The following is a 14,145-nucleotide window of genomic DNA, read 5'->3' on the forward strand; positions in this document are numbered from 1 at the left end:
GCGTCGGCCATGGGTGGGGGGAGAGCGGGGGGGTGGGGGGGTTGAAGGGGAAAGTAGGGGCATAAAGTATGTTAACAGGTTAAAAATGAATATTAATAAATGTTTAAAAAAAGAATGAAACAATCTCTACTTATAAAGAACTTACATGCTAGTGGGGGAAATAAGAAGTATTTGTAAACATATTTACAGCAGTGAAGTGAAGAAATATAAATATGTACAAAGTGGTTAAATGGAAGGTAGTTTGAGAGGGAGACTTTTGAGTTTTATGTATTAAAGGAAGAGGATTATTTGAGGTAGGGATAAGGAGGGATTGCATTCCAGCTATGTGGAACAGATATGTACGTATGTATTGTGTTTGTATGTATGTATATCTCTTACGGATATTTGGATTAACATTGAAGTGGATCTAGAATTCGAGGAAGATAACTGGTTGAATTGCTTTTAAGAAACTGCACAGTGCTTGTAATTTCTCCAAGCTTCTCCATGAAACAAATGCCCATCTTTTTAACAGCAGTATTCTTCAGGTGATGCTCACCACTATTCTTCAGCTGGCTTCTCACCATGGAAAATCCTTTAGTTCACAACTTCCTCTTGGAAGCTCCATTTTAAGGAAATGCCCAGGCCAGTTTTTCTCACTTCTTCCCTTCTCTCCCAGCTCCACTTGGGACTCTCCAGGCTTCTTCAAGTATCTTCCCATTCCCCTCCCTTTTTCCATTCTGACATGCTATTTTCCTAAATCAAAATGTAACTCTTTAAGGGGAAGGAAATGCCTTGGTTTTTTTTCCTTCATTTTTTTTCTGTATTCTCAGTATTTAACTTAGTACTGTGCCTGACACAATCACAATAAATGCTTAAAATACTTAATCTCTCTGTCTCTCTGTCTCTCTCTGTCTCTCTCTCTCTTCCTTTCTCTCTCTCTCCATTCATCATGAATGGATGAAGGTTCCCAGTACATTGGTTGTAGTTTTATGGCATAGATGGACAGAAAATACACAAAAGAAAAATACACAGAAAGGTTGTGATCTGAAGCACTGGATAAAGTTCCTCTGCCTATAATGATGAGAGTACAGATACATCAAAGTATTCAAGTATGGAGTTTGGATTAGAGAAGAGAAAATGGAAGCAAAGAAGTCAGCTAGGAGGCTTTTACATAAATGTGAGAGATAATAAGGGCCTGAACTAGGATGATGGCTGCATGCATGAACAGAAAAGGGCTGCAAGACATGTTGTAAGAAAGAAATAACAAACTAATGAGAGAATAAAGAAGAGGGAAAAATTAAGGAAGATATCAGGGTTATAATCTGTGGTAACTGGAAGGAAGGTAGTATCCTTTATAGAAAGTGAAGTTTAGAGGAAGTAAAAATTTAACAGCTAAGATAATCAATTCCTTTTTGGACATGGTTAATTTGAAATGCCTACAGGACACCCAGGAACTGTCCAACATCTAGTTGACTATGTGAGAGTGAAGGTTTTAGGGATGGCTGTATGGATAATAATAATAAGAGGTCATCTGCATAGAGATGATACTTAAACTCATAAGAACTGATAGGTTCACCAAAAAAGAGTGGAGAGAGAGAGAACAGACTAGGACAGAGCTAACAGTAAAGCATAGATAGCGATTTTACAAAGGATTATGCTATGTCATCAGGCAATTAAAAGAGGAGGTAAAAAGTGCCATCAAAGTCAAACAATGAGCATGTCTAAGAAGAGAGATGATAGTCAATCATGTAAAAAAAGTATAAATCAAGTACGATGAGGATTGAGAAATGGTCACTAATATTAGCAAATTCTAAACCATGGAAAGAACAGGTTCAGTTTAAGTGATCAGAAAAAGATTACACCGAGTGAGAAAATGATTTTATGGTGAGGAAATAAAGGCATCAAATATAAATGATCCTTTATAAAAGTTTGGAAATGAACAAGGACATATGTATATAGTATGACAGCTTGCAGATATAATGGTTTCATGTGAAGATTTTATTAAGGATGGCATAAATCTGTAATGTATTGGGCAAAGAGCTTGTAGAGAGGGAAGCATTAAAGACAAGGGACAAAATAAATGAAATAGTGTTTAAGTTCTTACTATATACCAGTCATTGTACTAGATGTTGTTGATAAAAAAATATGACAGTAATCAAGATGTTTACCTTCTAATAAAAGGAGACAACATATATAAAGGAGTGGTGATGAGGAGAAAGGGTGTTTTAGTTTAGGAAGTTACAGGCAAAGAATGTTGATGTGATTAAAGTACTTAAAAGATGAAGGAGGGGGAATCCATTATGGAGTTGTTGGTCATCTTTTATTTTTGAAGAGAACCAATAACATCCCTGGATGATTTCTTGACTTGCCCAAGAATTGGGTTCAAGTGAGGCAGAGTTGCACAGTCATCAGCCTCACTGTCTCTTCCAGAGTCATCCAAGTCTAGTGTTAAGATAAAAGTCAGGATGACTAGTGATGGCCTAAAATGCATTGTATGGTCTTGGCTTCTTCGATATCTGACCGAGCCTAAGCACTATGTTAGAACAAATCATTACATCTATCTATTCTGCTGGGGAAAGTCATCACATGCTTGGAGTAGACGTTCCCTTAAGTCACTAAGGACTGTCAGTTACCCTCAATCTGGTTTAGCTAGTCTGTCTAGATAGTTTTACTGGGATGTGGCCATTGTGCCTACTACAGCTTCTTGAAGCCCCAGGTGAGAAGATCAATGAGCAGCACTGAAATGGCCTTTACAAACCCTCACAACAGAAGAATAAAGATATTCTTTATCCATTCTTTCACTTTTTGTTTTATTATGTTGTTTAATCCACTTTCATTTAAAGTTTTGTGAGAGAGAATAAAAACCGGAAAGAAATTTTAGACAAATCTTCCTGATGAATATTGATGCAAAAATTTGGAATAAACTGCTGTCAAGGAAATTATAGCAATATATCACAAATTGCATACACTATGATGAGGCTTAATTTATTCTAGGAATAAATTTATTCTAAGAATGTAGGGCTGTTTCAAAATTAGGAAAACTATAAGCATAAATTGATCATATCAATAATAAAAAAACAAAGTAATTATTATTTCAATAGATGCAGAAAAAGATTTTGAAAAAAGACAATACTTTTGATAGCATATAGGAATAAATGGGAAAAAATGATAAGTAGTATTTATCTAAAACCAAGAATAAGCATTATCTGCAAGGGGTATAAACTGTAAGCTTTTCAATAAGATGAAGGGTGAAGCAAGAATGTGTATTATTGTCATTATTATTCAATACTGATCTACAAATGCTAGCTATAAGAATAAGACAAGAAAAACAAATTAACAATAAACATTGGCAGAGAGGAAATAAATCTACTACATATTACAGATGATATGATGACACACTTAGAGAACTCTAGAGAGAAAAATAAAAAATGAGTCAAAGCAATGAACAACAAAGCAAAGTTGCAGAATATAAAATAAACCCACATAAATGATCAGCATTTCCACATAAAATCAAGCAAGAAGAAATAGAAATTTTCTACTTAAAATAATTGCAGAGATTATATAAAATACTTCAGAGTCCACCTGCTAAGACATATATAGGAACCATATGACACAATTACAAAATAATCTTCAAACAAATAAAGATAAATCTAAATAATTGGAGGAATATTAATTACAAGCAGGCTATGCCAATATAATAAAAATGACAATAGCACCTAGATTAATTTACTAATTCAGTTACCATACCAATCAAACTACTAAAAGAAACTACAGAGAGAAAAAAATAATGAAATTCATTTCAGGGAATAAAAAATCAAGATTATCAAGAGAATCGGTGAAAAATCATGGGAAGGAAAGAGGACTAATAGTATCAGATCTCAAATTATACTATGAAACTGTAATCATCAAAACAAAAATCAGTACTGAATAAGAAATACCATTGTCAATAAATGAAATTCATTAAATGTGCAATATACAGAAGCATATAAACATAGTAACCTAGATCAACACAAAGATCCTGGCTATTGGGACAGGAATTCACTATTTGACAAAAACTGCTGGGGGAAATGGAAAGGAGTCTAGCAGAAACTCAGAATGGACCAACATATCACACTATATTCCAAGATAAGCTCAAAAATGGGTACATGACATATATAAAAGGTCATAATAAGCAAATTAATAAAGCATGGCAAAAATTATTGGTCAGATTCATGGATAGAGGAAGGGTTCATGACCAAACAAAAGATTGAGAAGAACACAGGATTTAAAAATTTATTATTTTGATTAAATAAATATAAAAGCTTGTGCAAAAACAAAACCAATGCAGCCAAAATTAAAAGAAAAGCAGAAAACTTTTTTGCAGCAAGTTTCTCTGATAAAGTTCTCATTTCTTAAATATGGAATGAATTGAACCAAATTTATAATGAGTCATTTTCCAGCTAATACACTGTCAAGGGTTATGAACAAGTAGGAGGAAATAAAAGCTGCCAATATCATATGAAAAAATGCTCTAATCATGATGAAAAATGCCATCTTCCCTCCATGAAAGAACCGATGGAGTCTGAATGCAGTCTGAAACATATAATAATAACATATAATATTTCATTTTCTTTCTTTTTTTTATTTGAAAACTCTTCCACAAAATGACTAATATTGAAAAATGTTTTACATGATTAAACTTGTGAAATATCTATTGGATTGCTTACCATCTCAGGGAGGAGGGAAGGTAGAAAGGGAAGGAAGGAAGGGCAGAAGAAGGTAGGGAAGATGGAACTCAAAACTTTTTTAAAATGTTAAAAAATTGTTTTTGCCTGTAACAGGAGAAAAATGAAATATTATTTAACAATTAAAAAGAAAAATACTCTAAACCACTAATAATTAGAGGAATGCAAACTACAACAAGTCTGAGGTACCACCTCACACCCATTAGATTGGCTAAGATGACGGAAAAGGAAAATTATATTTACTCGGGGGCAGCTGGGTATCTCAGTGGAGTGAGAGTCAGGCCTAGAGACAGGAGGTCCTAGGTTCAAACCCAGCCTCAGCCACTTCCCAGCTGTGTGACCCTGGGCAAGTCACTTGACCCCCATTGCCCACCCTTACCAATCTTCCACCTATGAGACAATACACCGAAGTACAAGGGTTAAAAAAATAAAATAAAATAAAATAAAATAAATTTACTCAAATTTATAAGTATCTAAATCGATTGTACAAAAAAAATCAAGCCATTTCCCCAATTGATAAATGGGCAAGGGACATAAATAGGCAATTTTCAGATAAATCAAAACTATCAATAAGCACACTAAAAAGTGCTCTAAATCTCTTATAATCAGAGATATGCAAATCAAAACAACTCTGAGGTACCAAATCACACCTAGCAGATTGGCTAATATGACAGCAAAGGAAAGTAATGAATGTTGGAGGGGATGTGGCAAAATTGGGACATTAATGCATTGCTGGTGAACTGGAATACTATTGGATTGATCCAACCATTCTGGAAGACAATTTGGATCTATCCCCAGAGGGTGTTAAAAGACTTTGATCCAGCCACACCACTGCTGGGTTTATACCGCAAAAAAGATAATAAGGAAAAAGACTTGTCCAAAAATATTTATAGCTGTGCTTTTTGTGGTGGCAAAAAAATTGGAAAACGAGAGGGTGCCCATCAATTGGGGAATGGCTGAACAAAGTGTGGTATCTGTTGGTGATGGAATACTATTATGCTAAAAGGAATAATGAAATGGAGGAATTCCATGTGAACTGGAACAACCTCCAGGAATTGATGCAGAGTGAAAGGAGCAGAACCAACAGAACATTATACACAGAGATGGATACATTGTGGCACAATCAAATATAATAGACTTCTCTTCTAGCAGTATTGCAATGATCCAGGACAATTCTGAGGGACTTATGAGAAAGAACTGTGGGAGTAGAAACACAGAAGAAAACAACTGTTTGATCACATGGGTTGATGCAGACACGATTGGGGATGTAGACTAAACGATCACGCTAGTGCAAATATTAATAATATGGACATGGGTCTTGATCCCATGACTGACACATGTAAAACCCAGTGGAATTGCTTGTTGCCTATGGGGAGGGGGTGACTGGAGGAGAGGGAAAGAACATGATTCATGTAACTCTGGAAAATATTCAAAATTAAGCAAATAAATAAATGAACTTAAAAAAAAGAAACAAGAGAGATGATTTCAGAAATATTTGAGAAGACATATGAATTAGTACAAAATTAACAGAATCAGGAGTACAATTTACACAGTAAAAGCAATATTATAAAGGTAATCAATGTTGAAAGCCTTAGTAATTCTGATGAATACAATGATCCACATCAATTCCAAATACTTCATGTTAAAAAATGCTATCCACCTCCAGAAAAGGAACAGATATGCTTCTCTCTCTCTGATTATCTCCATCTCTCATCAGAAATATGTTTTCCATGACTTCATATTGTAACAAGTATTATATTTCTTGCCATGTTAAAGGGTTGGAGAAGAGGTAGAGAGAAGAAAATTCAGAACTGAAAATTAAAATTGTAAAAAAATAATAAAAAAAAGTTTTATGACTTAATTTTGTATTTTCTTCTTTTTTCTCTAATTTTTTCCTATCCAGTTCCTTTGTAAAAGTAGTTCTTCGTCTTTTCAGTTATTTCAGTTATTTTTTGTTTAATTGAGTCTCTTTTCCCTTCAGCTTCAAATCTCACTCTGCTACCATCTTTCAGCCCTTTCCCACTTTTTAGAGTTTTGTGTAACTAATTAATTCCCTTCCCTTTCTTCCTTTTATCTAGTTATTTAGTTCTTTTCTTTTTTCCCTTTAAGTAATGAAGTAAAAAGCACTTTTCTGTTTTTCCCTTCATCTTGTTTTTTTAACACCCTTTTCTAAAAATAGATTTCTTTCCCTCATTCTCTTCATCACTACTGTTCTCTTTAATTCTACTCTAGATTTTATTCTTCCATTCAAGGTCCTTATAGGTAGTACAGATGTTAAGCACTGGGCTTGAAGTCAGAAAGATCTGAATGTATATCTGGCCTCAGACACATTTACTAGCTGTTACCATAAGCAAATCACTTAACCTCAGAGTACCCCAGTTCCTCAGCTGTAAAATGGGAATAGCCACACATACCTAATAGGTTTGCAAGTACTTAGCAAAGTACCTGGAACATAGTAGGTGCTGTATAAAAGCTTATTCCTTTCCCAACCCCTTATATTTATTCTTTGTTTAGTTGTTGCTTTTTTTTGTCATGAAATTAAAGCTTTTAGGTACCTATTTTGAATTCCCTCTTCTAAGCATTTCTGTATTATTGCTTTATAGATTTATCTCCACCATTTCTACCGTACTCTTGTTTTAAAGATTTCAATTTCTAGAGGAAATTAGAGAGTATAGAATTACCCATGGTAGAAATTTTTCTGAGTCCCTTATAGTGTAGTATTTCCCTTTGATTTTTTTCTCCATTTACCATGAAATCTCCTACCTTGGTCTATGCTCTCCTATGTTTCTGGATAGCAGTTGCCCCCAGTAATTCTTTTTTTTTTTTTTTAAACCTTTACCTTCTGCCTTAGGACCAAGGCAGAAGAGCAGTAAGGGCTAGCCAATGGGGGTTAATAGACTTTCCCAGGGTCACACAGCTAGGAAGTGTCCAAGGTAAGATTTGAACCCAGGACCTCCTGTCTCTAGGCCTGGTTCTCAATCCACTGAGCCATCCAGCTGCCACCCAACTGCCCTCCCCCCAGTAATTCTGATTCATCTTCTGAGGTAAGATACTGGCCATGGAAGCACCACATTTTCTCAGAGTGAGAATTCACTAGAGTTAGTGATCTTTTTAAGCAGCAAATCTCTCTATATTATACACATTGTTAGATCTTCATCTCCCTTTGTAGGATATCTTTCCCCATGAAAGCATTCTTTACTGAGGACCTCCTCTCACCACAGAATAGAAATGTGTCCCTTTTATTTTCCTTGTTTCAGTCTCTTCCTTTACCATCTCACTAATTCTCTGTTAGGTCCTCTTTTTGAGACTACACAAGGTATTTTCTCTTCATAATTTTACCACTGACTCTCCTTCTACCTCTCTCATTCAGCTTGGCCCCTTTTTTTGAAGTTCACTCAGTTCATATCTACTACCCAGTCAAAATTCTGGTCAATGTGTTTGATGCCTAGCTCATAATATTTTTCTCCTCTGCAACTCCTTCCCTTGTCCTAAGGGACTTCAGCATATGGACTGATATTCCCTCAAACAGTCTTACCTCCTAGCTCTTCAACTTACTAATTTCCTCTGATCTATTCCTTCACCCCACCTTAGCTACACACAGAGATGTTCATATTCTTTATCTTGCCTTTACTCATTCTACTTTCACGTTTATAAATTCTGAGATTCCCTTATTTGATCACCATCTATTGTCATTCTACTCTTCCCTCTGCTTTGCAACCCCAAACCCTATTCTTTGTCCATATTCTGACTTCCAATCCCTTGAATCCTTAGTTCATTCCTAGGCTATTAACCCATTATTGGGAATCACTGATTACTAGATTGACTACAAATTTGTTATGTAACCTCAAATGAGCCCTAATTGCAGCAAGGAAATTTTTACCTTCTCCCTAATTGATTAATTATCCCATTCATCACAATGGCTTTTTCTAAACATTTTCATTCCTCCTAAAGCCTCTCAGCTCCTTCTTCTTTTCTTCTCCTCAACTCCCATCTCCCTGATGCCTTCTACTATCTCCACCTCACTCCTATCTCACATAATGAAGTGACCTTTCTCCTTACCAAGGCAAACTCTCTCTCTCTCTCTGTCTCTCTCTCTCTGTCTCTGTCTCTGTCTCTCTCTCTCTGTCTCTGTCTCTGTCTCTCTCTCTCTGTCTCTCTGTCTCTCTGTCTCTCTCTCTCTCGCTCTCTCTCTCTCTCACACACACACACACACACACACACACACACACACACGAACAAGTGTTCTGTCATTCTCACTCTAACTTATCTTAAATCCCTCCATGCCTTTTTGGCTGTTTCCTTATAGCCCATTACTGCCTCATCCTCAAAAAAAACTTATTTCATCCATTCATCCTAACTAACTTTTGCCTCATTTCTCTTCTCCCTTTTGTAACTAAATTCCTTCAGGCCATCTATAATAGATGCTACCACTTTCTTCTCACTTTCTTAACTCTTCAGCCAAAACTGTTTATTCCAAATTTTCTAACAGTTTTTTAATTATCATATTTAATTCATCAATCTTCATTCTTCTTGGTCTTTCCAAAGCCTCTGACTCTATTGACCACTTATTCTTGTTGGTATTTTCTAGGTTTTCATAACATTACTCTTTCCTAGTTCTCTCCTACCTCTCTGACCACTCCATAGTCACTTTTGCCAAATCTTCATCCAGATCATGCCTGCTGACTGTGGGTGTCCCACAGCATTCTATCCTGATACTCTTTCCACTTCTTCTATCCTATTTCACTTGGTGATCTTATTAGCTCCCATGGATTCAATTATCATCTTTATATGAATGATTTCCCATCTACTTATCTGGCCCCAACCTCTCCATTAAATTCTAGACCCAAATCTCCAACTGACTTTTAGGTATCTCAAGCTATATTTCTTGTAGAATCTTAAATCCGGCATATCCAAAAACTGAACTCATTATTCCCCTTGCCCTTACCTTCTCTTACTCTTAACTTCCATATTTTATTTTCAAGGTTACCATCTTCCTCTCAGACATATAGGCTTGAAATCTTAGTATCATTCTTGATTCTTCACTATCTCTCAACCCCCTGCTACCAAAACCTGTTAATGTACCTTTATAATAGTTCTTGCATATGTTCCCTTCTCTCCTTTAACATTGTCACCATCTTGTTCCAAGGCCTTATCACTTCAGGCTGGGACTATTGCAATAGCCTGATGAATGGTTGTCCCATTGCAAGTGTTTCCCTGCTCCAGTCCATCCTCACTTACCTTCCAAAGTGATCTTTCTAAAGTACATGTCTGACCATGTCTGTCTCTCTGTCTCTCAAAAATGAACGCATGCGCTCGCGCGCACGTGTGCACACACACACACACACACACACACAAAACTCCCTTTGGTATTCAGAACCCTTTATAATGTGCCTAGCTCTCACCTTCCCAGTCTTATTCCTTACACTACACCAACAACCCATCCCTATCCATGCTTTAATCCAGTGACATTGGCCTCCTTGCTGTTTCTTGAATAAGAAACTCCATCTCAGGATTTTAGGAATTTTCAAGGGCACATAGTATGCACCTAAATGTTTATTGACTGACATTGTGCAGGCCATACATTTTCATTATATTTTTTCTTTTTTTCTTGAAGCATTGTGATTGGTATCTTGTTTTGTTGGTGCTCTCTTGGGAATCCACATGGTCTTCTGTCTTATCCAGTGTTGATTTATTTTCCTTTATCTTGCATTTTAGGATATTTGGACTCATTTAGGTTATCTGGAAACTATCTTCCCTTTTACTCTGTCGCTTTATTTGTATTGTCTTTCATCTGAAGCCATTCATAATTTCAGTTTTGCTTTATATTTTCCTAGTGCTCATGAGCAATTGATTCATGACCATGTTGTTGGTGGATCCTTTCAGGGATCAACCTCAATGTTGTCCCTGCTTTCTCTCATAGCTAAGGAATTTACTTTTCAATAGCCTCAGTCTGTCTCCTAGTGACTTGTTCAGAGACAGAACTGGCCTCAGCTTTATTCTAGTCCCCTTTCCACACACACACACACACACTCTCACTCACTCACCCTACTCCTGTTCCCTCTGTCTCTTAGTTCTCTTTGTTGAGCACTGTTACTGCCACAATATATAACGTACAGCCATACTCACATGTCAGGTTGAGCAAGCTTCCAGTTTTTGTGCACCTTGGTCTCCTCCAGCCCCAGGGGGGTTGTTGCCTTAGAATGGTAGAGTTGGGGGATCCTTGAGTTTAGCAGGCAGAAACTGTAGCAGCTGTAGAACTGCTGAGCAGATCCCAGAAATCAAGCCTGTGTGTCTGGTTATGCTGCCCTGCTAGGATGTAGGGGCTGGTAAAGAAGGGGTGCTGAGTAAATGCATTAGGGATTACAGGGATTAGCCTTCTCTGACCCAGCTCTTATACCCAGAGGGTTCTGGTGTCTCAAACATGGAGACAGCTGCAATTGCTTTATCTTTTGCAGAAACTTCTTACTTTGGAGAGGTTTGAGAGGTTATGCGGATTGGAGAAAATGTCTGTTCCTCTATCTTTTAGGTCATGGGACCTGGAAGTTCTCCCTCTGCTCCCATCAGTTTTTATTGAAATGACTATTGTTGAAAAGTAGTCTTTGTTTCCTCATTTGAAATTGTCTCTTCCTCACCCCACTCCCCAACATCATCATGAACAGCAATAAACATTTATTAAACTGCTTACTATGTGACAGGCACAGGGCTAAGAAGATAAGGATACAAAGAAAGGCAAAAACAGGGTCCTTGACTTCAAGGACCACACATTCTAGTGAGGAAGATAACAGGCAACCTACAATGTATATGCAAAAGAAATATAGTGTAATAGGGGGTAATGTCAGAAGGGCAGCACTTGGAGGAAACTATAAAAGGTCTCTTACAGAAGGTTAGATTTGAGCTGTCTTAAAGGAGACTAATAAGTGGAGATAGTTGGAAGAGCATTTTAAGTAATGAAAAGGTTTATTCACACATACCCACATATATTATTTATATATTACATTATATAATTTACCCAATCCAGTTTATTTTTAATCTTGGAAGATATTACCCTTTCATGTTGATAACATAAATGTCAACTTTTGTTGCCTAAGATTTTTTATCATAGATATGGAATTTTTTTGCCCTATGGCTTACTACTTTTACTCAACAGGATTTAAAGTGTTTGGGGGAAAGCAGGGAGGAAGATATTATAGTGGGGCTAGGACGTAGGAATGGAGACTTCATTTAAAAGGCAGAATCATTTCACTGGAACTAAAAAAAAAAAACAGTGGTTGCAGGTTGTGGTCAATTCAGGACTAAAAAAATATTGTCCTGAACTGTCCTAGCAATTGTGGAGAATAAAATAAAAAATATATCTTAGGAGTCTGGAGACATGGGTTCTAGAAAATCACTTAACATTTTCTTTGTATCTTTTGTGCATGTAATAGTTCATATAACATATGTAAATTGTATATGTGTGTGTGTGTAAAACCTACATATAAAGTTTGTGCAGCTTTAATAGTTATTAAATGGTAAACTACATGAAGGCAATCTTCACATAATTGGAGTTCATAAACTTGTGGTGACTTGAATTTCAGTAGAGTAAGAGACCAAATGCCACTTTTCTTCAGGCTCTACACCATACCACCTGTTCTTTAGCCACCACAACCTTGGACTTTGCCCCTGGGTCCCTGGACTGTGATAAAAGAACTTTGGTCTTATCTTGCCTTGTTCTGGGCCTCACTGCCACTTCCCTCTAGTCTTTGTAAGACATTATATTTCCACTCTCATGCTTTCCAATACCCCTTTATATGTTGCCTTCTCCAAGTATATATAAACTTCTATAGTACACTTGGAGTGGTTGGAATTGGCAGGGAGGAAGACACTGGGCATTTAGGGGCTTGTTTGCCTGTATTTGTATCCTTCAGCACTTAGCATTGTGTGCCTGACACACAATAAGAATACGTTCTCTGTCTATCTGTTTACCTACTTATCATAAAAAATACTAGTCTTGGAGCCATGTAGACCTAGATTCAAATGCTGCCTCTGGTACTGTGTGGCCCTGGGCAAGTCGATTAACCTTTATATGGTACAAACAACTACCTATGTCTTATCTGAAGGAACTGTGATTTGCCTTCGTTAAAGGAGTTTTTACGTTCACATTCCAGGAGTTTTCTGTGGTCATGAAATCTTAGGTCTTTCCTACACTCAGATATGAATTGTCACACATTCCCAGGCTTCCTTGTTGATTTAGGTTGTTATAATCCTCTTCTGGTGCCTAAGTTGTTCATCCATAAACCACCTTCTTGTTCTGTAAGTTTATAGTTTCTGTGGTTCTTAGACTTCTTCCAGTCAATAATGGCTTGCGGAACTTTGGAGCCTAATTTAATAAGCAAGTATGATTACTAGTTCTCTTTTTTGATATTCAGGTCAATTCAATTCAAAAAGCTTACTAAAGGATCTAGAGGACATGGACAAGATGAGAAAGCATGAATAGGGTTGCCCATATGCATTGGTGGAAGGAGTACCCATCATATATCCATATGTCAGTACTGATAGATGTACAGGTCATCAATAGGGTGCTTTGAGGATACAGAAATAACTAAGATAAAGTGCCTTCCTTTGGGAAGCTGTGACTATTTCCAAATCACTGTGAAACAAATATAATAGTATAAGTGCATAATAATGAAATGTAGCTGGAGATGATGGTTTTAGAGCACTGTCTGGGCATAATCACACCACTTGGTCTGGGTGTTTGAAGGACTCCTGTGGACATGATGATAGGTTTCAGATTTCCTGGTATTCTTCATCTGTGACACTCTACAACTCTCAGCACGTGATCTTCTACATAATAGGACCTTGGTTGCCAAGTTCTATCAGTTTAATCTATGACATTTCCATCCATTTCTTTAATAAAAAAATAATAATAGCTAACATTTCTATGTGCCAAGTGTTTTACAAATATTATCTCAGTTGATCCTTACAAAAAAGCCTGGTTGTTGCTAGTTAAGTGCTATTATTATCCTCATTTTACAGATGAGGAAAATGAAGCAAAGAGACTTGTCTGTAGTCACATAGCTAGTATCTGAAGCTATATGTGAACTTGGGTCTTTCTGATTTCAGATCCAGTGTTCTATACAATGCAGCCTAGTAAAAAGCCCTTATTAACCCCGCCTGAGATTACTGTAGTAGCCTAACTTGCTCTTCTGTCTCCAATCATCTACCCCTCTAACCTATCCTTTCTGTATATGTGTATACACATTTTTACATACATATTCTCTCTCTCCACATATTATACATACTCATATATACATATTATATGTATGTGTATGTAGCCTTCTACATATATTCTATATCCTTTCTGTATCTGACATTAACCCTTCCTGGATCTGATATCACTTCCCTGCCTAAAAATCTTCAACTCCTACTATCTACCCAGCAATATTCAAATACTATTTGGTATCCA

General features: G+C 36.6%; 1 protein-coding gene across 1 annotated transcript in view; it reads left to right on the forward strand.

Annotated features, from left to right (window-relative positions):
- MEIKIN (meiotic kinetochore factor) overlaps positions 1-14,145 on the forward strand; it is a 177,685-nt gene that overhangs the window by 162,583 nt on the left and 957 nt on the right. The window lies entirely within an intron of this gene.

This window comes from Gracilinanus agilis, chromosome 2 (assembly GCF_016433145.1).
Source record: "Gracilinanus agilis isolate LMUSP501 chromosome 2, AgileGrace, whole genome shotgun sequence".
Lineage (NCBI taxonomy): Eukaryota > Metazoa > Chordata > Mammalia > Didelphimorphia > Didelphidae > Gracilinanus > Gracilinanus agilis.